Source organism: Schistocerca cancellata, chromosome 2 (genome assembly GCF_023864275.1).
Source record: "Schistocerca cancellata isolate TAMUIC-IGC-003103 chromosome 2, iqSchCanc2.1, whole genome shotgun sequence".
Lineage (NCBI taxonomy): Eukaryota > Metazoa > Arthropoda > Insecta > Orthoptera > Acrididae > Schistocerca > Schistocerca cancellata.
This window is the reverse complement of record NC_064627.1, coordinates 328769242-328793910: the sequence shown is the minus strand read 5'-3', so window position 1 is coordinate 328793910 and position 24669 is coordinate 328769242. Positions and strand designations below refer to the sequence as shown.

The 24669-nt window shown below is 42.1% G+C and overlaps 1 protein-coding gene across 1 annotated transcript in view; it reads left to right on the top strand.

Moving 5' to 3' along the window:
* The first annotated feature begins 389 nt into the window (after positions 1 to 389).
* The window catches only part of LOC126161705 (glutathione S-transferase 1-1-like), a 67621-nt gene continuing 43341 nt past the window's right edge, over positions 390 to 24669 (top strand). The window contains exon 1 of the mRNA XM_049917730.1: positions 390 to 514. The gene's annotated coding sequence lies outside the window, so the exon portion shown is untranslated. The remainder of the gene's footprint in view (positions 515 to 24669) is intronic.

Sequence of the window (24669 nt, the reverse complement as noted above, 5' to 3'; positions counted from 1 at the left end):
ACACGGCTCTAAGCACTACGGGACAACATCTGAGGTCATCAGTCCCCTACCTAGACTTAGAACTACTTAAACCTAACTAACCTAAGGACATCATACACATCGATGCCGGAGGCAGGATTCGAACCTGCGACCGTAGCAGCAGCGTGGTTCCGGACTGAAGCGCCTAGACCCATTCGGCCACAGCGGCCGGCCCTTTATGGGCTTAACCAGTGTTTACACATTAATAGTTAAGTAGCTACTGGCGATTAGAATCTGATGATGTTTTGCCACACAAGAAAGTTGGACCAACGAATGAACAGACGTTCTGATGAAGAAAACCTCCTGAGAGATCCCATTCATTTTTTTCGCTTTATTACGTTCCCCATTTCAGGGCGTTGCGCAACCAACGACTGGGCAGTTGCGCACGTGCTCCTGACCTTGGCCGCGAGTAACGAGACAAGCGTATGACTCGGCAGTCAGAGCGTCCGCGGCGCTGCAGGCGACAGCACGGTGCGTACGTAGCGTCTGCACACAGGTACAGTTCACCGCCATATTGTGTGCTCTTTTAGCTGTAATATCACGTAAGATAATAAAAGTGAAAAAATGAGTGGAGGTACTATTATCATCTGTATGTTTGTTAACGAAAACTGTAAACGAAACTGTTATTTAAGCGCCAGCATGTTGGGTATTTTTAACACAGACGCGTTGCGACTTTTATTTAAATAGCGGTTTGTGGAATCATACTGAAATATTACACACTGTTTCTCGTTTTGACAAACACTCACTGTAGACATAAGACATTAAATAGTTTTCACATCTGTTTTTCCTTCAACATGCCTCAAACGCTTCGCAATATTATCACGTTGGAAGTGCAGGTTCAGCATCTAATTATTATTACAGATTCCCATGTTTCCCGTATGCTTTTCTTGAAACTGATAGTTTTTGTTTCCAAGAACTTAGCCCATGTATAATAACGGCAGAGCTGGTACGAGAACATTTTTCGATACAACTGACTTATCATTTGTCACACCGCCTCTCCTCTTCTATGTCGTACATTTTCATCCATGACAGTTTTCAAAACTTACACGGATGTCTTACGACGTCCGCCCCGAGCAGATACAACGAACCAAAGCGAACAAAATGAGATTTAAAAAGAAAAAAAAAAGTTGGTAGAGCACTTGCCCGCGAAAGGCAAAGGTCCCGAGTTCGAGTCTCGGCCCAGCACACAGTTTTAATCTGCCAGGACGTTTCATATCAGCGCACACTCCGCTGTAGAGTGAAAATTTCATTCTAGAACCTAGAAAGTATTGGAAACAGTTTCAAAAAGATTAAAAGGCGTGGTATTATTTCGTTTTTAAGTTGCTTACACGAGTTTACATGGTGTAGGTGACTGTAATATGGCCCCCATTGGTGCTTGTACTGTGGAACCCGGGGTCCACATGATAAGCAGTCCGTAAAATGTTTTTATTTTTGTTTTCAGATGCCTAGGATTAATCTGGCACCTAAACCAACCCCCAAATTGCAAGTGTGGGATAAAAACAAAATGCGAGAGGCAGTTTCTGCTATTATAGGAAAAACGATGGTAGATAAAAAAACATCGAAACATTTTGCTGTTCCAAAAACAACTCTGCGCCGGTATTTGTGTGAGGCTAATACGTCAAAGATGGCAGATTTTGAAACTAAAAAGCTTGGAAGAAAACCAGCTCTACCAGCAGCTCTAGAAAGTGAACTAGTGGATTACTTACTGCATATGGAGGCCAAATTCTATGGTTTTACTCATATGGATGTTCGAAAAATGGCCTACCAACTTGCATTTAGGAAATGAATTGCAACAAACTTCAGAAATGAAATTACTGGAGAGGCTTGGCGTGACCATTTTCTTCGACGTCATCAAGATAAGCATTCAATTAGAAAGCCAACAGGGACGTCGTATCCTCAAGCAAAAGGCTTTACCCGTGAGAGAGTTGACTCATTCAACGACTTGCTACAAGCTGAATACCAGAAACATAAATATCCAGATGATCGTGTATGGAGCGTCGACGAAACAGGTCTTAGTGTAGTTCAGACTAAGATACCGCAAATAATTGCAAGCAGAGGTAAACGCCAAATTTGTTGTCTGGGTTGTGTGGGTCTCTAGTAACGGTCATCTGTTCGATGAGTGCGGGAGGTCCTTATGTTCCCCCGATGTTCATATTCCCGAGAACGAATATGGCAGACGTTCTTGTGAAAGGTGCTCGCTCCTCCTGGGTCAGAGAGCCCACCCATCTAGTTGGGTTCAAGCAAACCTATTCACGGACAGGTTGAAACATTTTGCTGAAAAAACAAAGCCAACAGAGACTTCACCTATTCTGCTCATCCTTGATGGTCACTTCTTCCATGTAAGGAATATTGATGTGATTGATGTGGCAAGAAAAGACTTCATCACCATTCTGTCACTGCCTTCACATAAAACACACAAACTGCAACCCCTGGATCGTATTTTTATGGGTGCACTTGGACTCACTACAGCGAGAATATTCGTTAGTGGATGCTCCTTGAAAGCAAACCTGTTGGACCCTATGATATAGCGTCTCTCTTTGGCAAGGCCTACCTCCAGTGTACCACCAGCATTAATGCAGTAAATACGTTTCGGGTAAAAGGAATTTATCCCCTAGAAAGAAATATATTTTAAGATGATGAATTCCCGGTTCCTGCGCCTGCTGACCAAGCGAAACAACAGAAACCCTAAAAGAGAGTTCAGACAGAAGAGGATCTTGATGCTATTGAAATTGCATTTAGTGGGTCTCCAAGGGATATCCATCCCATACCTGAGAAGATGAAAGCATCGTCTCGTGGACTAAAACCGTGTGTTGCTAGTCTTGTGACAGGATCTCCATACATCTTCGTGACCGTGGACGTGGACGAGGGAAATTAACAGCTATCAAAAGAAACTTGACTTATATCACAGCCATCTTGTTCTGGAACCCAAACCCAAACCCAAACTCGTAGTAGAGGGCATGGTGCAACTAGTCGCGAAAGTAGTTACAGTAGTCGTCAGTTAAAAAAACTTTGATTAAGCAAGAACAAATGGACAGTGATGACTCAGATTGTGTTGACGATGACGTCGTGGGGATCTCAACTGGTTCTGGTGATTCTCCATGTGACCTTCCGGTTGGTGAACTCCAACCAGATAAAGACGATGCTCCTTGCCTATTATGTGACTGGAAGTTTTCATATTATGTTCGTGGCGAATTATGGATGCAATGCCTAATGTGCTCTTTATGGGCTCACAACGAATGTGCGGGGGCGGAGAAAGAGGACTATGTTTGTGACTTCTGTCGCTAGTACTGTGCTACTTTGTACTTTTATGGTTTTGTCTTTCATAATAAATACGTATTTTAATTAAAAAGCAATTCTTTGATTCTCTTACAGCAAAAAATTCTTAAAATATGCTGAGGGTGCATATTACAAACGCCATGGAGACCATATTAACTGCACATCTTTTATCATCTTTGGGAAAGAAAATAATAAAAGAATGTATTCTGACATTTTAAGGAATTTAATCAATATAAAGCCTTAGTTAACTGTCAGTAGAGTATAACTATATCAATTAAGATACTATTATTCTATTATTGTTTTAGTGTTGAATATTGTAGTGAAAAAGAAACTGGGGGTCCATATTACCACCACTTCTTCTACTGAAAGTACATTCAATATTGACATCAAAAAGAGATTTATTTAAATCAAACATGTTCGTGTGCACAGTGATTATGCATTGGAAAACATCAATAATAAGCATCAAGTACAAGTGAAATCAAGCTTGAATGATTGCAAGATTGACCACCAGCGCTAACTTCTCTCTGTGAGATACTGTACAACTTAGTGTATACCGGTGGCCAATAAAATCAGATGTGAATTATCATACAATGCACCATTGATTGATCACTCCAGAGAGTCTACTATGGAGCTTGCCAAATTTATTCATTTTGCAACCTCGGTAGAGTTGAGTTTACTTCAGAGGGGATATTTCAACAGCCTATTTATTTCCTAAGTGCCAGAGCTGCATACATTACCTTTATTGTTGTCGTTGTTAGTGTGGACGATGGCTGCATTGGGTGGAGTCCGATGCTGCAGTCAGGGCGGCTGCATGCCAGATCGACCAAAGGACCCTGGAACGAATACCACAAAAGAAGCACATCCACGAAATTTCTAAATTTTGCGTTCAGCAGTCCAGAAGAGAACTGCCTCCCTTCCACACGGCAACCACCCAAAACCCATTGCGCTGGGTCCGACAGAAGTCTGTAAGTGCCATTCTTGGCTGAGGGGCAAATTTCGCGCCAATTACACCTCCGAAATTAGTATGCTTAATTCCCACCACACATTAGTTAAACATCGTTTAATGAAATAGCTTCCCGCCAGAGTAAACGGCGCTTTCAATCGTGAGCTGGCGTCATGACTAAGACTCACAGATTTTACACGCAGGAAGCCATAACCATGGGAACATGCACTCACAATACGCAAAGACGGTGAGCTATTTATGGCGTCAGAGGGTTGCGATGCTGGACACACAGTTCTAGGAAGGTCAACAACCCATGCTGGCTCTGCAGGAGACCCCCATCATTTTGCACACATGCACCACACATCCATCAGAATGCGCCAGGGCAGCAAGGTAGACAGAACCCGAAAGCAAGTCACGAGCCCCAAGCCAGCGTACAATATTGACTGCACCGGGCACGGTTACATCAGAGCCCAGTGCCCCAATAAGGTCCATTCCTCTCGCTCTTCCGAGTGTGGTACCACATATCGATATCATCCCATGTGCGTCAAAGTTGGCAACGGAATTACAAGTTTTCTTCAGACGCTAGCCGGCCGCAGTGGCCGAGCGGTTCTAGGCGCTATAGTCTGGCACCGCGCGACCGCTACGGTCGCAGGTTCGAATCCTTCCTCGGGCATGGATGTGTGTGATGTCCTTAGGTTAGTTAGGTTTATGTAGTTCTAAGTTCTAGGGGACTGTTGACCTCAGCAGTTAAGTCCCATAGTCCTCAGAGCCATTTGAACCATTTTTCTTCAGACGCCGATAGCGATCGCGCGGTCTCTGACGGACCCAATGGTGCACGGCCGCTGAACCATGACTCCGGCAGCTCCTTACCGCGAGCGCCCTGTGCTCCACGATGTAGCATGGTTGGTGGCAGCCTCGGGGCCCACTCACACTTGTAGCCCTTCTCTTCACTGTGTTAACTTGTTTGCTAATTATTTCTGCTCCTGTCCAGCTTTTCTACAACAGTTGTCACACCAGTCTGTAACCGACTTCTCATTACCATTGTTTATGTAGTCGTACACAACACCAAGAACGTCCTCGACTCACACCCCTCGGCTGCGTGTGTGTGTGCGTGCCTCGGATGTACCAAGTGGCCACGAAACTGAAGACAAAAAAAAAGGGGAGAAAGAAGAGAGTTCCACAACGTGCTCAGTTACTGTATCTGCATATCGGCCCACACACAATAAATAAACTTCGCCTAAACGACAAAATTGAGGAAGGATGGACGTGAAGGGAGTGGACGTGAAGGGAGTGGACGGCCCAGAAGGACCAGTCTTCAAGGAAGTCGACACGACTAACAAGAGTGGCCTTTTTCTGCCTTCATTTTATCTGCTGTACAGCAGCTTGCTCATTATTATGGAAAGGATAACGACTGACAAATGAATGAAGTCTGCACTCTATAGTCAAATGTCTGGTACTACACCTTCAAAGGGAAGAAGATAATTGCAGCAGTATTTTCTCAATGCGATTAGCCGCACAATGTTGGCTAAACGAGAGGTTTTGCAGAACCAAAGGTAATCACTTGCAGAAGAGTACGAGAATTCTGTAATGAGTAAAACTCTTTATTCCGGATTATAGGAGGACAAGTGCCCATTGACCCCAGTTTCCCCTTCCTTTGTGGACATCTGTGTAACACACTATCAGCTTCACTGAGACCGGTGCGGCGGAAACTAATGTTACGTTGAAGTTTACTACACGTGTACTAATTTAAGTCCCCAGTGACGGCTTGTTCAGTGAGTTCACAAAAAATTACCCTGGTTGGCCATAGAACAGAGGTTATACTGATCAGCTACGTATTTCTTTGTGTGCTGACGAAGCCTCATTTATGCTGGCAAAACATCCTGTCGGTGTGCATCGCGTAGAGCTAATTTATTTCAACATGGTTCTTAATTTTTATCACAGTATGTAATATGCGATAAAAAGTAGGGCTCGCATAAAAAATAATTTAGTCTCGTTCTCATTGAGTGCACCCCACCGTGGATATAGATTTCGCTTCCAACAAGTTCCATATGAAAAATTTTCGTCCTTTGATGTATATTCGTCGAGGTATTCTTCTGAAAATGTTTATATGGGACACAAGTGTGGATCTTATGTCTCAAGATCCATTTTTTTCGATTCCTCGTAATTTGCTTTCATCGCACGAGAAAATGAGTTACGTGTAATTTGGGCTGCTAAGGAAAAGAGGGAACCGTGCCCATAGCGGAAAATCATATAAAAATGTCATTTACTTATGATCTCAAAAAAATTTCACTGAGTTAGATGGTTAAAACTTCGACGCAGTTATCAAATTTGTTGTATTAACTGTAATAATTCAGTCTATAACATCTACATCTACATCCATACTCCGCAAGCCACCTGACGGTGTGTGGCGGAGGGTACCTTCAGTACCTTTATCGGTTCTCCCTTCTATTCCAGTCTCGTATTGTTCGTGGAAAGAAGGATTGTCGGTATGCCTCTGTGTGGGCTCTAATCTCTCTGATTTTATCCTCATGGTCTCTTCTCGAGATATACGTAGGAGGGAGCAATATACTGCTTGACTCTTCGGTGAAGGTATGTTCTCGAAACTTTGACAAAAGCCCGTACCGAGCTACTGAGCGTCTCTCCTGCAGAGTCTTCCACTTGAGTTTATCTATCATCTCCGTAACGCTTTCGCGATTACTAAATGATCCTGTAACGAAGCGCGCTGCTCTCCGTTGGATCTTCTCTATGTCTTGTATCAACCCTATCTGGTACGGATCCCACACTGCTGAGCAGTATTCAAGCAGTGGGCGAACAAGCGTACTGTAACCTACTTCCTTTGTTTTCGGATTGCATTTCCTTAGGATTCTTCCAATGAATCTCAGTCTGGCATCTGCTTTACCGATGATCAACTTTATATGATCATTCCATTTTAAATCACTCCTAATGCGTACTCCCAGATAATTTATGGTATTAACTGCTGCCAGTTGCTGACCTGCTATTTTGTAGCTAAATGATAAAGGATCTATCTTTCTGTGTATTCGCAGCACATTACAATTGTCTACATTGAGATTCAGTTGCCATTCCCTGCACCATGCGTCAATTCGCTGCAGATCCTCCTGCATTTCAGTACAATTTTCCATTGTTACAACCTCTCGATACACCACAGCATCATCTGCAAAAAGCCTCAGTGAACTTCCGATGTCATCCACCAGGTCATTTATGTATATTGTGAATAGCAACGGTCCTATGACACTCCCCTGCGGCACACCCGAAATTACTCTTACTTCGGAAGACTTCTCTCCATTGAGAATAACATGCTGCGTCCTGTTATCTAGGAACTCCTCAATCCAATCACACAATTGGTCTGATAGTCCATATGCTCTTACTTTGTTCAATAAACGACTGTGGGGAACTGTATCGAACGCCTTGCGGAAGTCAAGAAACATGGCATCTACCTGTGAACCCGTGTCTATGGCCCTCTGAGTCTCGTGGACGAATAGCGCGAGCTGGGTTTCACATGAACGTCTTTTTCGAAACCCATGCTGATTCCTACAGAGTAGATTTCTAGTCTCCAGAAAAGTCATTATACTCGAACACAATACGTGTTCCAAAATTCTACAACTGATCGACGTTAGAGATATAGGTCTATAGTTCTGCACATCTGTTTGACGTCCCTTCTTGAAAACGGGGATGACCTGTGCCCTTTTCCAATCCTTTGGAACGCTACGCTCTTCTAGAGACCTACGGTACACCGCTGCAAGAAGGGGGGCAAGTTCCTTCGCGTACTCTGTGTAAAATTGAACTGGTATCCCATCAGGTCCAGAGGCCTTTCCTCTTTTGAGCGATTTTAATTGTTTCTCTATCCCTCTGTCGTCTATTTCGATATCTACTAACAGCACTAAGAACAAAGGTTTTGAGGCAAATGTAATGAGAATACAAATATTTCTCTACAAATCTTTATTCTTTGATAAAGTACGAATTTATGACGGTATTCGCATACAACGTGAAGCATGTACTGCTTCTATTTATCGGTTATTTATATAACTTGTTATAGCTCTCTATGGACTTGATGCATCTTTCTGCCGGATAATTTAAAACTTACAGTTTATTGACTAAGTATAAAGTGATGATGAAATCTTCGTTTTTACGCCAATACCAAGAATCTGTCTTAACTCGCAAGCACACACGCGAATATTTGCGACGTTACTATACGATTGGAGTATTTTTTACCCAAGTTACAAATAAAATATTTTCTCATGAAACTATTCAGAAAATCCCAATATACATGTATACATCACAAAACTATAGTACTTTAACAATGTACTTCATGATTTTTAAGATGTAAACACTAACTTCTTATAATTAAAAAACTTAAATAAAAGACAGTGTATTGTGGCGCATTTTCTTTTTTACCTAACTAGAATTATTTCCGACACATTCTTCGCAAATTTAAAATGTATGTACCTTGCATATTAAAGTGCAGCAAATCTTCCACACAGTTTTGATTTTCCCGTCATTTTTCCGGGAACGCATCTATCATCTCTCAGAAAACAACCTAGCTTCCTTCTGTCTTGGCTCCTCTACACCAGTGATGGACCTCACAGGAGACTTGATAAGTGAGGGAAAGTGATTCTTGGTGGTGCAGAGTTTTTTCACGAAGTGCCATCATGTCCTTCCTAGATTCCTTGAGATATTGCAGCCATATCCTCCGAATGATCTCTGTCTACCTCTTTTTCAGTATCCGTATTACCATCATTCCCATAAATGTGATCATTTTCGCTTTCAGACTCGTTATTTATCTCATACTCGTTTGCACAATGTTCTGCGCAGGATGCTTTGTCTTTATCATGTTCGAATCTGCAGCTCAGTGGCTACGTCAGCACACGTGCTGGATATTTTGACATTGTTGGAAGGTATGTGGAAGGTCACAGTTGTAGAATTTGCCTAACAATGCTGCCAACATATCAAAGCTGCAGAGGGGTTTAATTTGGCCCATGCGTATGCATACAGGTTAAGGAACTCGTCACTCAGGTCAATTCTGGTAAAAATAGTTATTATTATTAAACTGTTAATTCCAAAAATTGATGACTTCTATGATTTCATTGATTCCTAGTTGGACCCGACCAGCTAGCCAAGTGTCTTACAATGCCAGCTCCGGACTCGATCCACCCGGCCGGCAAAAGACGAGGGTCGACGCGCCAGCCAAATCGGATGTAATTTTTAGGCAGTATCCACATTCAACTACTTCGTGTCACTTGTCTCATAGGTCTGTACGTGAAATTTCCACTCCTAAACATCCCTAGGTCCACTGTTTCCGACGTGAAACGTAAAGGGACACTTAACAGCAGAAAAGACTGCAGGCCGACCTCGTCTTTTGACTGACACCGCCGGCAGTTGAGGAGGCTCGTAATATGTAATGGCAGACATCTACCCAGACCATCACACGGGAATTCCAGACTGCATCAGGATCGCCTGCAAGCACTATGACAGTTAGGTAAGAGGTGAGAAAACTTGAATTTCATGGTCGAGAGGCTGCTCATAAGCCACACATCACGCCGGTAAATGCCAAACGACGCCTCGCTTGGTGTAAGGAGCGTAAACGTTGGGCGATTGAACAGTGGAAAAACGTTTTGTGGAGTGACGAATCACGGTATACAATGTGGCGATCCGATGGCAGGGTGTGAGTATGGCGATGACCGGTGAACGTCATCTGCCAGCGTGTGTAGTGCCAACAGTAAAATTCGGAGGTGGTGGTGTTATGGTGTGGTCGTGTTTTTCATGGAGGGGGCTTGCACCCGTTGTTGTTCTGCGTGGCAGTCTCACAGCACAGGCCTACGTTGATGTTTTACGCATCTTCTTCCTTCTCACTGTTGAAGAGCAATTCGTTGATGGCGATTGCATCTTTCAACATGATCATGCACCTGTTCATAATGCACGGCCTGTGGCGGAATCGTTACACGACAATAACATCCCTGTAATGGAATGGTCTTCACTGAGTCCTAACCTGAATCCTATAGAACACCTTTGGTATGTTTTGGATCGGCGACAAGGTTTAGGTTAGGCCAAGACAGTATTGATATTGATTTCCAGCATTACCGATAAAGTGCGCCACGAACTTGTAAGCCATTTTCAGCCAGGTGTCCGGATACTTTTGATCACGTGGTGAATGTCTCGATGTACACACTGACAAGGAAAATACAGATATCACATATTACGTTCTCTTCGTATAGCGATAATTCAAATTCATCTCGAAACACAAACATTTTTTTTAGTAGTAAGAGGCTTTCACTGTCCACCTCACGCTTAGCATAGCCCCTGCAGTACGGAAAGATGCTCCACGAGACCACACTTAACTCTAAAAATTTGTTATAATCCTCCATAGGTTGCGGTCGTCACGAAGTATCTAGTTGACTTTTACTTAACTGAATTCCAGTTAGAATTTAGTTACACTGATTGCGCAGTAAGTGCTTAGAAACTTTTTGAACATTGTTATAATCGCACCTGGGCTCCTAAGCCCATCATTCCCTCAAAAACATTTTCGAGAGTGGATTATGACGTTTGAAAGTGCTTTTACTAGTAAGGTAAATGCAAGTGTAAATATGATAAAAATATTCAATCAAAAAATACGTTCCTTCTGAGAGTTCGCGTATTTGATGCTGCTATGTCAACAAGTAATTGTTTCTGGATTGAAGACGCATTGCATCTTTCAGTAGGAAGACGCAATGAAGGCACTCCAAGACCTTCCTTCCTCGACTGCAGGGATATCCTCCTCTGCACAACCCTGATCTTTCACCGTGTAATCTTCACATCGTTGGCGACCTGAGGAAACAAGTACGTGAACGTCAGTTTGAGTCGGAAGAGGAAGTGAAGAGTGGAAGCGGTTGTGGATATGTCAGCGGCCGACCTCGTTTCATGAAACAGAAACTGGCTGTCTCATATCCCAGCGGGATAAATGTCTTAACACCAGTAGCAGTTTACCGTTTCTTATCTTTAAAATGGTTCTTGATTTCGATAGCTTTTTTGTCACGGATTTTCTCCCAGCATTTCTGAGTAAAATTCCTGTTGTGACTACAAAGTCTTTCGCTACGGTCAAAAAGTTCTCACTTCGATAAAACGTTATCGGTGAACACAAAGAGCCGCTTTCATTCTGCAGTGCAACAACACTGAGTCCGAAACAGGCAAGGAATCAGACTGGTGTTCCACCCACCCAGGAAAATTAAAGAAATGTTACTTCGTGTTTAAGATACCCTCGCCTTGAGAATGCCTGGGATCTACAATATTCCTTGCGAGGGTTGCAGCGGTTATCTAAGCTAAACCATATGAACTGTTGCCGACCGTATGTGGAGCATCAGAGTCACCTGAAGTACAGCAATTTTAAAAGATTAGTGATGGGTGAGCACAGTCTACTAAATAAGCACAACATTATGTTTCGACATATGATAATTCCTGGCCATACTTCGAGCTATTGGGACTCGGTGATTTGGGAAGCAGTGAAAAATAGGCTAAATGATAAAGACTTTTATAGAGACACCCGATATGCACTTAGTAATGCATAGAAGCATGCACTTGATAACAAAAGAACGCAGAGATAAACGTCACTTAGTTAACCGCTTGATACGAGTGATGGCGCTTCTAATTGTAAACTCATTAATAAAGTGCTAAAGTAAAGAGACAGCCTTCACAAGGGAGGAGGGGTGGGGGTGTATAATGTAACAAATCTTATTTGACGAATTCCTATTAATCTGTGCCAATCACGGTGACACACCAAAATCACAATTGTAATCCGTTGTAGTTGTTACATATTTTATTACAATCAAAAGCATTATAAAATCACAATCACAATAATACAGAAGACTGCCTTACAAGGCCAGAACACTTGGGCATATAACAAATAAGTTTCTTTAACCGGAACAAAACCCAAAAAACTGGAAATTTGAATGTGACGAGGTAAATACCCTCAGGTAAGGTTTTACTTAAATAGTACAAATGTCCATACAATCAGAATTCTCATTACTTCCAATTACCTGAGGAACAGATTGAGGGTAAGAACACAGGTCTCTTAAGGTTTGACTAACAAACTATCGTAAACAAAACTATATGCAAATGACTAAAACAATTAAGGAGGTGCTTTAATTTTGGCCAAACCAATCTTCAAATTTACTCTAAAACAATTAAGGAGGTACTTTAATTTCGACCAAACCAATCTTCCAATTCACTTACTCAGATGATTAATCAACAATATTCTTAGAATGGTTACAACTAGAACATGAACATATGACAATACCCCTAAAATGAGGTTGCTTCAATATTGCGTGTGTATTAGCGATAGACGCGAGCAGACCAAGGACTCAAATCAATACGAGAGATCAACGAGACAGGAAATGACATAGAAATGTACTCAACTTTGCACTGCAATTGAACTTCAGATGCTATAATTCTCCACCGGAAAGATGTAATCACGCAACAGTGACAAAATAGCCCAAGATCTAAAGGAGAGGACAGAGCCTTAAATATCTCTCTGCCCCCCTGGTGCTCTGCTCCCGGTATGCTCGCGTCGACCGCTGCCAGTTACCTGTAACACAACACACATCAACGGCAGACAATTTACTGCGACATAAACTACACAATCTCATCTAGAGAACAGGTGATCAGTACAACTAAATAGAAACAAATTAGCCTCTGTGATTTACTTGACCAGCGCCAGCCCTTAAACGTTAATTAATAGGTTCGCTAAAAATCATGCCCTAAAATTAAGATGACAAGAATTATCTCGGGCCACATTTACACGTCAAACTACCAAATGAACTACAAGGTAGAATAGAGGACGTATCTCGGCGAATCTTGAAACGCCAGAGCCGGACTTACTCACTACTCGCTGCACTTCTAGCTTCGTCTTTAACCACGCCTCGTGTTGGTTCGTTGGGTGTAGCCACACTTCCTCAACTGCCATCAAGATTGTCAGTCACGACACCGAGGTAAATGATAAACAACTAAAGCAATTCCAAGGTATTTTTAGTACACTGGCGTATTCATTTAAGCCCTCTCAACCCACCGAAGCAACTCGGCGCTCCAATTCAATCGGCCGGCATAGCTTACAACAGACTCGAAGGAGCTTGTGCTTCCGGCCTCTAGGAAAACCAAATCACCATGGGCGGTGGATCTGCCCTCGTGAGGGCACGCCGCAGCCGCTGGCCCCGCTCCTTCGTTGTCCGACTAGTCCTCTCGCCGTCCTGCCTACGTACACAGTCCCACGTGACTCTCGCTCACCGCCGATCACGACACACCTCACCAGCAGAGCGCACGCGCTGCCGTTAAATCCGCGCCGCCAAAGATAAGCAGACACAAATAAGCATCGAAGTCGACTCAAAGATCACAAATGACGATCGATGGAAACTGGCGCCAGAAACGCACCAGCTCAGTCACTTTCCTATTAATCTGTGCCAATTACGGTGAATACGAACGAAACACTCGTTAGTTTTGCTGAGTGTCCAGTTATTGCCAAGTTCGCGTCTAACATTTTTGTGTTGACCGCCCCCCCCCCCCTACCCGTCTCTGTTTGTGTGTTCAACGAAACTAACTTGTTTTCCGTCATCAGTTTCCTGATCGGTTTGATGCGACCCGGCTATCCTGTGCTAAGGTCTTCAGCTCAGAGCAGCACGTGCTCCCAGTATTCTATATTATTTGTTGGGTATATTCCAACCTTCCTTTTACAGTTCGGGCTATACCTGTGGTCTAGGGGTTTGCAAATAGAAAACGCCAGTGGTAGTGGACAAGAAAGCCCTAGTTGCACCATTTCTTGAAGAATGATTGTTTAGCTGAAGTAGCGCAAGCAATATACAAAGCTGTTTCAGTTTATGCTTTGAATCACATTTTATTGTAACATTCTGTTTTACACAACTTTCAGTTTTGCACATTTAATAATTATGTAATTAAATAAAACATTTAATAGGCGCATGGGGCGTATTGCCTTGGGAGAAGTTTTGGAAATAGTTACGGGCATCGCCATTATTTTATGGTAGGTTTAAAATGGCGGTGGCAATTAGGGGTATATTTGATTTTCGTGTCTGTTATTTCTCTACTCACCGCGCGGGCCCCTGTTCGAAACGCATCACCGCTGAAATTTTGAATAAAAGTAATCATAACAGACAACGTCAGTCAGCCAACAGGCTTGACAAAGAGAGAGGAAGGGCGAACAAAGTTTCAGGCACGAATAATCAGCAACCACCAAAGGGCATGACGATACAGAAGGCATGGAAACCACCATATCAAGACAAAAAATGTATATCCACAAGACATGTGACCTATAGTTAAAAATACGTCATAATGATCTCTTCACATCTATCAACACCTGCTTTCTTTGGGATTGGAATTATTATGTTCTTCTTGAAGTCTAAGGGTATTTCGCCTTTCTCATACATCTTGCTCACCAGATGGTAGAGTTTTGTCAGGACTGGCTCTCCCAAGGCCGTCAGTAGCTCTAATAGAATGTTGTCTACTCCCGGGGCCTTGTTTCGACTCAGGTCTTTCAGTGCTCTGTCAAACTCTTCACGCAGTATCATATCTCCCATTTCATCTTCATCTACATCCTCTTCCATTTCCATAATATTGTCCACAAGTACATCGCCCTTGTATAGACCCTCTATATACTCCTTCCATCTTTCTGCTTTCCCTTCTTTGCTTAGAACTGGGTTTCCATCTGAGCTCTTGATATTCACACAAATGATTCTCTTTTCTCCAAAGGTCTCTTTCACGGCTGCAAAATACTAACGCGAATTCTTTACAGACGAATGGAAAAACTAGTAGAAGCCGACCTTGGGGAAGATCTGTTTTGATTCCATAGAAATATTAGAACATGTGAGGCAATACTGACCCTACAACTTATCTTAGAAGCGAGATTAAGGAAAGGCAAACCTACGTTTTAGGCATTTGTAGACTTAGAGAAAGCTTTTGACAATGTTGACTCCAGTACTCTCTTAAAAATTCTGAAGGTGGCAGGGGTAAAATACAGGGAGTGAAAGGCTAATTACAATTTGTACAGAAACCAGATGGCAGTTATAAGAGTTGAGGGGCATGAAAGGGAAGCAGTGGTTGGGAAGGGAGTGAGACAGGGTTGTAGCCTCTCCCCGATGTTATTCAATCTGTATATTGAGCAGGCAGTGAAGGAAACAGAAGAAAAATTCGGAGTAGGTATTAAAATCCATGGAGAAGAAATAAAAACTTTGAGGTTCGCCGATGACATTGTAATTCTGTCAGAGACAGCAAAGGACTTGGAAGAGCAGTTGAACGGAATGGACAGTGTCTTGAAAGGAGGATATAAGATGAACATCAACAAAAGCAAAACGAGGATAATGGAATGTAGTCGAATTAAGTCCAGTGATGCTGAGGGTATTAGATTAGGAAATGAGACACTTAAAGTAGTAAAGGTGTTTTGCTATTTGTGGAGCAAATTAATGATGATGGTCGAAGTAGAGAGGATATAAAATGTGACTGGCAATGGCAAGGAAAGCGTTTCTGAAGAAGAGAAATTTGTTAACATCGAATAAAGTTTTAAGTGTCAGGAAGTCGTTTCTGAAAGTATTTGTATGGAGTGTAGCCATGTATGGAAGTGAAACATGGACGATAAATAGTTTAGACAAGAAGAGAATAGAAGCATTCGAAATGCGGTGCTACAGAAGAATGCTGAAGATTAGATGGGTAGATCACATAACTAATGAGGAGGTGTTGAATAGGATTGGGGAGAAGAGAAATTTGTGGCACAACTTGACTAGAAGAAGGCATCGGTTGGTAGGACATGTTCTGGGGCATCAAGGGATCACCAATTTAGTATTGGAGGGCAGCGTGGAGGGTAAAAATCGTAGAGGGAGGCCAAGAGATGAATACACCAAGCAGATTCAGAAGGATGTAGGTTGCAGTAGGTACTGGGAGATGAAGAAGCTTGCTCAGGATAGAATAGCATGTAGAGCTGCATCAAACCAGTCTCAGGACTGAAGACCACAACAACAACAACAACAACAATGATGTCTTCTTTAGAAAAAGAGTCCGGGACTAGGCCCCCATTCAGATTGTCGGGAGGGACTGCCAAGAGAGAGGGGACCATGAGATAAACGTAGAATAAGCAACGAAAGGATAACGTACTACGAGCCGGTACGTGGAATGTCAGAAGCTTAAACGTAGTAGGGAAGCTAGAAAATCTGAAAAGGGAAATACTAAGGCTCAATCTACATATAGTGGGGGTCAGTGAAGTGAAATGTAAAGAAGGCTAGGATTTCTGGTCAGGCAAGTGTAGGGTAAAATCAACAGTAGCAGAAAATGATATAACGGGAGTAGGATTCTTTTTGAATAGGAAGGTAGCACCGACAGCTAGTTGCTATGAACAGTTCAGTGACAGGATTGTTCTCCTTAGAATCGACAAAGGTAGACATGCCGAAGATGAAGAGATGAGAAAGTATATGTGAATACTGAACCGGCAATTTAGTACATAATGGGAAATGAAAATCTGATAGTCATGGGGAACTGGAACGCTGCTGTAGGAAAATAAACAGAAGAACAGGTTGTAGGAGAGTGTGGACGTGGTGCTGGGAATGATAGTGGAGAAAGACTAATTTGTTCTTCAATATCTTTGAGCTAGTAGTAGTGAATACTCTCTTCCAGAATGATTGTAGGAGGAGGTATACATGGAAAAGGCCAGGAGACATGGGAGGATTTCATGTAGATTACATCATGATCAGAGATTCCAGCATGAAATAATGGATTATAGTGGGTATCCAGGAGGAAATATTGACACAGATCACAATTTGGTAGCGTTGAAGAATAGGCTGAAGGTTAAGAGACTAGTCATGAAGAATCAATGCGCAAAGATATGGTAGTTTTTGGGACACGGCAACAGAACGGAGCTTTAAGGTCACCTCAGGCTACATTTATTGCGATAAGGATTAGCACAGTAGACAGTTCAGTTGAAGAGGAATAGACATCTCCAAAAAGGACAGTCACAAAACTTGGAGAGAACAACATAGGTATAATAAAGATTACTGCCAAGGAACCATGGATAGCAGAAGAAATTCTTTAATTTCACTATGAAAGAAGGAAGTGCAAGAATCTTCAAGGAAATTCAGAAATACATAAATACAGGTCATTCAGGAGTGAAATGACTAGGAAGTGCAGCGAAGATAGGGCGAAATGGCTCCTTGAAAAATGCGAAGTAGTCGAAAAAGAAATGATTTACGGAAGGACTGACTCAGCCTATAGAAATGACAAGACAATATTTGGTGAAATTAAAAGCAAGGATGGTAACATTAAGAGCGTGATGGGAATTGCAATATCCAAAGCAAAGGAGAGATAAGATAGGTGGAAAGAGTACACGAGTACACTGAAAGCCCCTAAGAGGTGGGAAACGTGTCTGATGACGTGGTAGAAAAAGATACAGGAGTCGATGTAAAAGAAATAGGAGATCCGTATTAGAATCAGAATTTAAAAGAGCTCTGGAAGACTTAAGGTCGAATAAGGCAGAAGGGATAGAGAGCGCTCCATCATAATTTCTAAATTCATTGGGGAAATGGCAACAAAACGTTTATTCGCATTGGTGTGTAGAATTGCGATGTACCATCTGACTTTTGCAAAAACATCATTCACATAGTTCCGAAGACTGCAAAAGCCGACAAGTGCCAGAATTACCGCACAATTAGCTTAACATTTTCCAAAAAATATATATACAGAAGAATGGAAAATAAAATTGAGGGTGCGTTAGATGACGACTAGTTTCACTTTAAAAAAGGTAAAGGCACCAGAAGGCTGTTCTGACGTTGCAGTTGAGAACAAAGCCGAACTAAAGAAGCATCAAGACATGTTCATAGTATTTGTAGATCTGGAAGTAGATGGATACTGCTGGGCCTGCCCCAGGCCTGGGGCTACCGGCATTATCCACCTACTAATGCCAATTCCGTGGTTTCCCTAAATCGCTTCAGATAAATGCCGGGATGGTTCGTTTGAAAGAGCACAGCTGATTTCCTTCCTCATCCTTCCCTAATCCGATGCGACTGCTGACCCAGCTGACCTACCTACTACAGCACCATCTATCACACAGCGAAAAAAGTGGTCCAACTAAAACAATCATATTTCTTTACGTACCACACGAATGTTGTTGTTGTTGCGGTCTTCAGTCCTGAGACTGGTTTGATGCAGCTACTCTGTCCTGTGCAAGCTTCTTCATCTCCCAGTACCTACTGCAACCTACATCCTTCTGAATCTGCTTAGTGTATTCATCTCTTGGTCTCCCGCTACGATTTTTACCCTCCACACGAATATGTAATAAAAAATGTGGGTTCCTATTTAAAAAAAAACGCAGTTGATATCCGTTTGACTTATGGCAGCGCCATCTAGCGGGCCAACCGTAGCGCCATCTCGTTTCCCCCTTCAAGCTTAGCGAGTTTCGTTCTTTGTAGTTTTTTCGTTTGATGCTTATTTCGTGAAATATTTGGCCCGGTCACTATAAACGGACCACCCTGTTACAAAGAAGAACGGACAAGGTTTCTTCGATAGTTTTCTTTTCCGGTTCACCCGCAGACCATGTCTCACTAGCATACACTATGTGATCAAAAGTATCCCAACACACCCAAAAAACATACATTCATCGTATTAGATACAATGTGCTGCCACCTACTGCCAGGTACTCCATATCATCGACCTCAGTAACCATTAGACATCGCGAGAGAGCAGAATGTGGCGATCCGCGGAACTCATGGACTTCGAACGTGGTCAGGTGATTGGGTCTCACTTATGTCATATGTCTGTACGCGAGATTTCCACATTCCTAAACATCCCTACGTCCACTGATTCCGATGTGATAGTGAAGTGGAAACGTGAAGGGAGACGTACAGCACAAAAGCGTACAGGCTGACCTCCTCTGTTGACTGACAAAGACCGCCGTCAGTTGTAGAGGGTCGTAATGTGTAATGGCAGAAATCTATCCATACCATCACACAGGAATTCCAAACTGCATCAGGATACACTACAAGTGCTATGACAGTTAGGCAGGAGGTGAGAACTTGGATTTCATAGTCGAGCGGCTGCTCATAAGCCACAAATCACGCTGGTAAATGCTAAACGACGCCTCGCTTGGTGTAAGGAGCGTAAACGTTGGACGATTGAACAGTAGAAAAACGTTGTGTGGAGTGACGAATCACGGTACACAATGTGACGATCCGATGGCAGGGTGTGAGTATGGCGATGACGGTGAACGTCATCTGCCAGCGTGTGTAGTGCCAACAGTAAAATTCGGAGGTGGTGGTGTTATGGTGTGGTCGTGTTTTTCATGGAGGGGGCTTGCACCCGTTGTTGTTTTGCGTGGCACTCTCTCAGCACAGGCCTACATTGATGTTTTACGCATGTTCTTCCTTCCCACTGTTGAAGAGCAATTCGGTTGATGGCGATTGCATCTTTCAACATGATCGTGCACCTGTTCATAATGCACGGCCTGTGGCGGAATGGTTACACGACAATAACATCCCTGTCATGGACTGACCTGCACAGGGTCTTGACCTGAATCCTATAGAACACTATTGGGATGTTTTGGAACGCCGACTTCGTGCCAGGCGTCACCGACCAACATCGATACCTCTCCTCAGTGCAGCACTCCGTGAAGAATGGGTTGCCATTTCCCAAGAAACCTTCCAGCACCTGACTGAACGTATGTCTCGGAGAGTGGAAGCTGTCATCAAGGCTAAGGGTGGCCCAAAACCATACTGAATTCTAGCGTTACCGTCGGAGGACGCCACGAACTTGCAAGTCATTTGCAGCAAGGTGTCTGGATACTTGTGACCACATAGTGTACGTAGCTGTGCTTCAAACGTACATTGTGAGAACCTTCTTCCCCAAACTAAGGCCTCTGATTGATATTAGATGACTTCTCTTCGCCAGGAATACCCTTTTTGTCAGTGTTAGTCTGCTTTTTAGGTCATGGATTATTTTGCTGCCTACGTAGCTTTGGAATCACCTATCCTCATATTAGTTAACATTATCACTGTTCTCAGTTCTGCTAGTTCTCATTATCTTCGTCTTTCTCGATTTACTCTCAATGCAAACTCTGCAATCATCAGACTGTTCATTCCATTCAAACAATCCTGTAAATAATTTTCACCGTCACTGAGTGCCCTAAAAACCACGAAAGAGTCTGGAATTCAAAAGAATGCCTCCAAACGTAAGCTGTAGCATACTGAAGCACGCACCTATCACAGCAACGTACCTGGCGAGTTTGGACTTTGATCGTAGGTTGAAGATTTTTCGAGTGTATCAAAAATTTTAAATGCATTTTTCCGAAAGTATCAAAGTATTAACTTTAGGTACAATTTTCTCAGACACTAATATATACGTGTCAGTGAAACTTGTGACAAAGATTAATTATATCACTTTCATTGAAACGCACTACAATTATATCAGTCAAATAAAAGGTTTGACAAATATATATATATATATATATATATATATATATATATATATATATATATATAAAGGAAACACCGTTTGTGGAACCACACATGTGACCAAGCTATTGACCAACGAATCAGTGCATGGAAAAAATTTTGTAGCCATAAATCCCAAGAGAATTGGATGAACTTCTTGAAAACACAGAAGCAATCAAGCAAAATCATTCGCAGTGAAAAACGACAGTATGACAAACGGCGACTGACAGAGATCGAATCGGACTTCATGAAGAACAATACAAGAAACTTCTACAGAACGTTCAGAGAAAATATGACTGGATATCAACCACCCAACTTGTGCTTCAGAAGACCGGATGGAACCCTAGAAACCAATACCAAAAACAGTTGTGACATTCTGGCAAAGTACTTTGAAAAACTGCTCAACACGGACCCCCCCATGGAAGAAATGATGACAGAAACGAGCACATACAATCCAGATAGTGAACCTCCAACTCTAGAAGAAGTTAAAGAAATAATAAAGTCACTCAAGAATCGTAGAGCACCAGGAGAAGATGGCATCATCGCGGAAATCTGGAAGTTACAAGACCCAGAACTCACCAAAGACATCCACAGGATCTTGGAAGACATCTGGAAGACCATGAAAAATCCTGACGACTGGAAAACTGCTCTGATACACCCACTACACAAAAAAGGTGACAAGACTGACCCAAACAACTACAGAGGAATATCCCTACTACCGGTCACATACAAGATCCTCTCTAGAGCTTTACTAAACAGACTAGAATGCCAGACCGACCACTTGATTGGGGAATACCAAGCAGGCTTCCGTAAAGGGTGGTCTTGTGCGGAACAAATTTGGAACCTGAAAATGATTTTACAACACATACAGAACCTGATCATTACCTTTGTTGGCTTCAAAAAGGCATACGACTCTATCGACCGGAAAACTCTCTTCAAAATTCTAGCAGAATACAAAGTAGACAACAAAACACGGGCTATCATAGAGCAAACTTTAACCAACACGACCTCCAAAGTAAAGTTCTGTGGGGAGCTATCAGAGCCCTTTGAAATTCGCACAGGTGTCCGACAAGGCGATGGCCTCTCACCTCTCCTTTTCAATCTGGTGTTAGATAAGGTCATAAAAGAATGGGAAACATCCCAACAGGGGAAACCTACAGCTTAAATGCCTGGCTTTTGCAGACAATTTGGCGATTGTCACGAAAGGTATAAAGGAAACAAAAGACGCTATTGAAAAACTGCACGAAATCGCTTCCAAAACTGGACTACAGATCTCTTACGAAAAGACACAGTTTATGAGCACAAAGAAACTCTCATCTCTGAACACAAAGTATGGCACGATTTACAAAACGGCAAACTTCAAATACCTCGGTGAAAAACTACAAATGAGTGGACATAACAGAGACTCAAACGAAGAAAGAAAGACTAAACTGGACAAGGCATACAAAGTAGTGTGGAATCATTACAACAAGAAGTCTATCTCACAAAAAGCCAAATTACGCCATTACAACACGGTGGTGCTCCCCGAGGCACTATATGCAGCAAATACCACACTAATCCTAGGGCATACACGTATCAGACAATTAGAAAAAGTAGAACGGAAAATACTTAGGAAAATATTTGGCGCAACTAACAACAATGGAATATGGATCAAGAAAGCTACAGAGGAACTGTACAAACATACGGAGACAATCACAGAAAAGATTAGAAAACGCAGACTACAATTCTATGGACACGTATACAGAATGCCATCACACAGGCTGACCAAACAGATCTTTGACTGGGTAACCACTAGACACAACAAATGGGTGGCAGAGGTAGAAAACGACCTGAACCAACTCAACATAACAGCAGACACAATAAACGACAGAATAAAGTTCAGAAACATCATTAAGAAAAGTAAACTACATGAGATACAATGTGACAAACGAACAGGCATAAAATGGACCGAAGAACGCAAGCAAGATCACAGCCAGAAGATGAAAGAAATTTGGGCAACCAAAAAGGCAATCAAGATGAAGCCGAAGATACAAAGCCGACAAGAAGCATGGACACAGGACCGGAAACAAAAACACAGCGAGCGAATGAGGGAAGTTTGGGCAGCAAGGAAGGCAGCAAAAGGAACTGGCCATGTAGTTTAGTCCAAATGCGCTCTTTAAGGGCAAAACACCAATTTTATATATATATATATATATATATATATATATAATGACGAACCGATTCCACAGACCGAACGTGAGGAGAAGGGCTAGTGTAATTGGTAAATACAAACCATAAAAAAATGCACGAAAGTATGTTTTTTAACACAAACCTACGTTTTTTTTTTAAATGGAACCACGTTAGTTTTGTTGGCACATCTGAACATATAAACAAATACGTAATCAGTGCCGTTTGTTGCATTGTAAAATGTTAATTACATCCGGAGATATTGTAACCTAAAGTTGACGCTTGAGTACCACTCCTCCGCTGTGTTAAAAACCATACTTCCATGCATTTTTTTTATGGTTTGTATTAACCAATTACACTAGCCCCTCTCCTCACGTTCGGTCTGTGGAATCGATTCGTCAGTATTTGATGAGGTTTACGAAATATATCCAGCGGTAATGTTAGGTGACTCACCCTATATATATATATATATATTACAGCATTTGGGTCACGAATTTTTTGGAATTTCTACTTTAATAACAACGCCACTGTTATGTATTTAATACGCTTGGAAGCAAATATGTCGAGGTAAGCATGTTTCCAATTTGGTTTGATCTGAACGAGTAGATTTATAGAAAAGTGTTCCAACGTTAGTATGGTCAACCATAGAGTATTCGCAGACGATCGGGTCTCCCAAAGTATTCTTCGATGGCACCAGCAGTTCGAAGGCACTGGTTGTTTATTTAAGATGAAGTCCATAGTTCGTGACTGTGTGCTCATTCAACAAATATAACGTAGTCAATAGAATTTTGCTCTTAGCCTACAGAGGTCAACACGTTGTGTCCGTCAAGAGTTAGTCTCTCGTGTCTGTCTGACGTTTGTGTTTCGTACCATTCAAGATACGGTGCTACAAGCATGTTATGATGGTAACAAACAGGAATGTTTATATTTTTGTGAACTGATTTTTTGCGTGAATATGAATGGCAAAAATTTAACTTTAGTGGTCACAGATGAGGCTACAATCCATTAAAGAGAAAAAGTGAACCGCCATGCAGAAATAGGGGTTACACAGCAGCCACATAATGTAGTCTACAAGGAGTAACGTGGCAACCCCTTTACACAGGATGGGAGGATAAGAAGTCGTGAGGGGGCAACCCAGAGTAGTAATGTCATTTGTTGTTTGAATACATTTATCCAAATAACAAAAAATGTTAAACACAGTAATGGTCAGACACTCTCTTAACAAACAACAATCAAAAGAAAAATACGTCAAAATTTATAGAAGAGTTAAACACACATTAAAGAACAGTAGCATTTCTCATTAAGAAAATGGTAAAAACGATGCCTCGAAGCCTATTCTGACATTGAGTCAGCACTCGACCAGACTGTGTTGTTAATCACAAGAAACTGCTACAAATTATAGTACAATCACTGATTTCATAAAAGGCAACATGTTATTTCATATTAACATTAACAGTTCCTTATACCACGAAAAGAAGCGAATATGCTGTTAAAGCAGAATATTCCCCTTTTTTCTAAAAAATTAAAGTAAATAACACTATCTACATCTACATCTACATCTACATCTATACTCCGCGAGCCACCTTACGGTGTGTGGCGGAGGGTACTTATTGTACCACTATCTGATCCCCCCTTCCCTGTTCCATTCACGAATTGTGCGTGGGAAGAACGACTGCTTGTAAGTCTCCGTATTTGCTCTAATTTCTCGGATCTTTTCGTTGTGATCATTACGCGAGATATATGTGGGCGGTAGTAATATGTTGCCCATCTCTTCCCGGAATGTGCTCTCTCGTAATTTCGATAATAAACCTC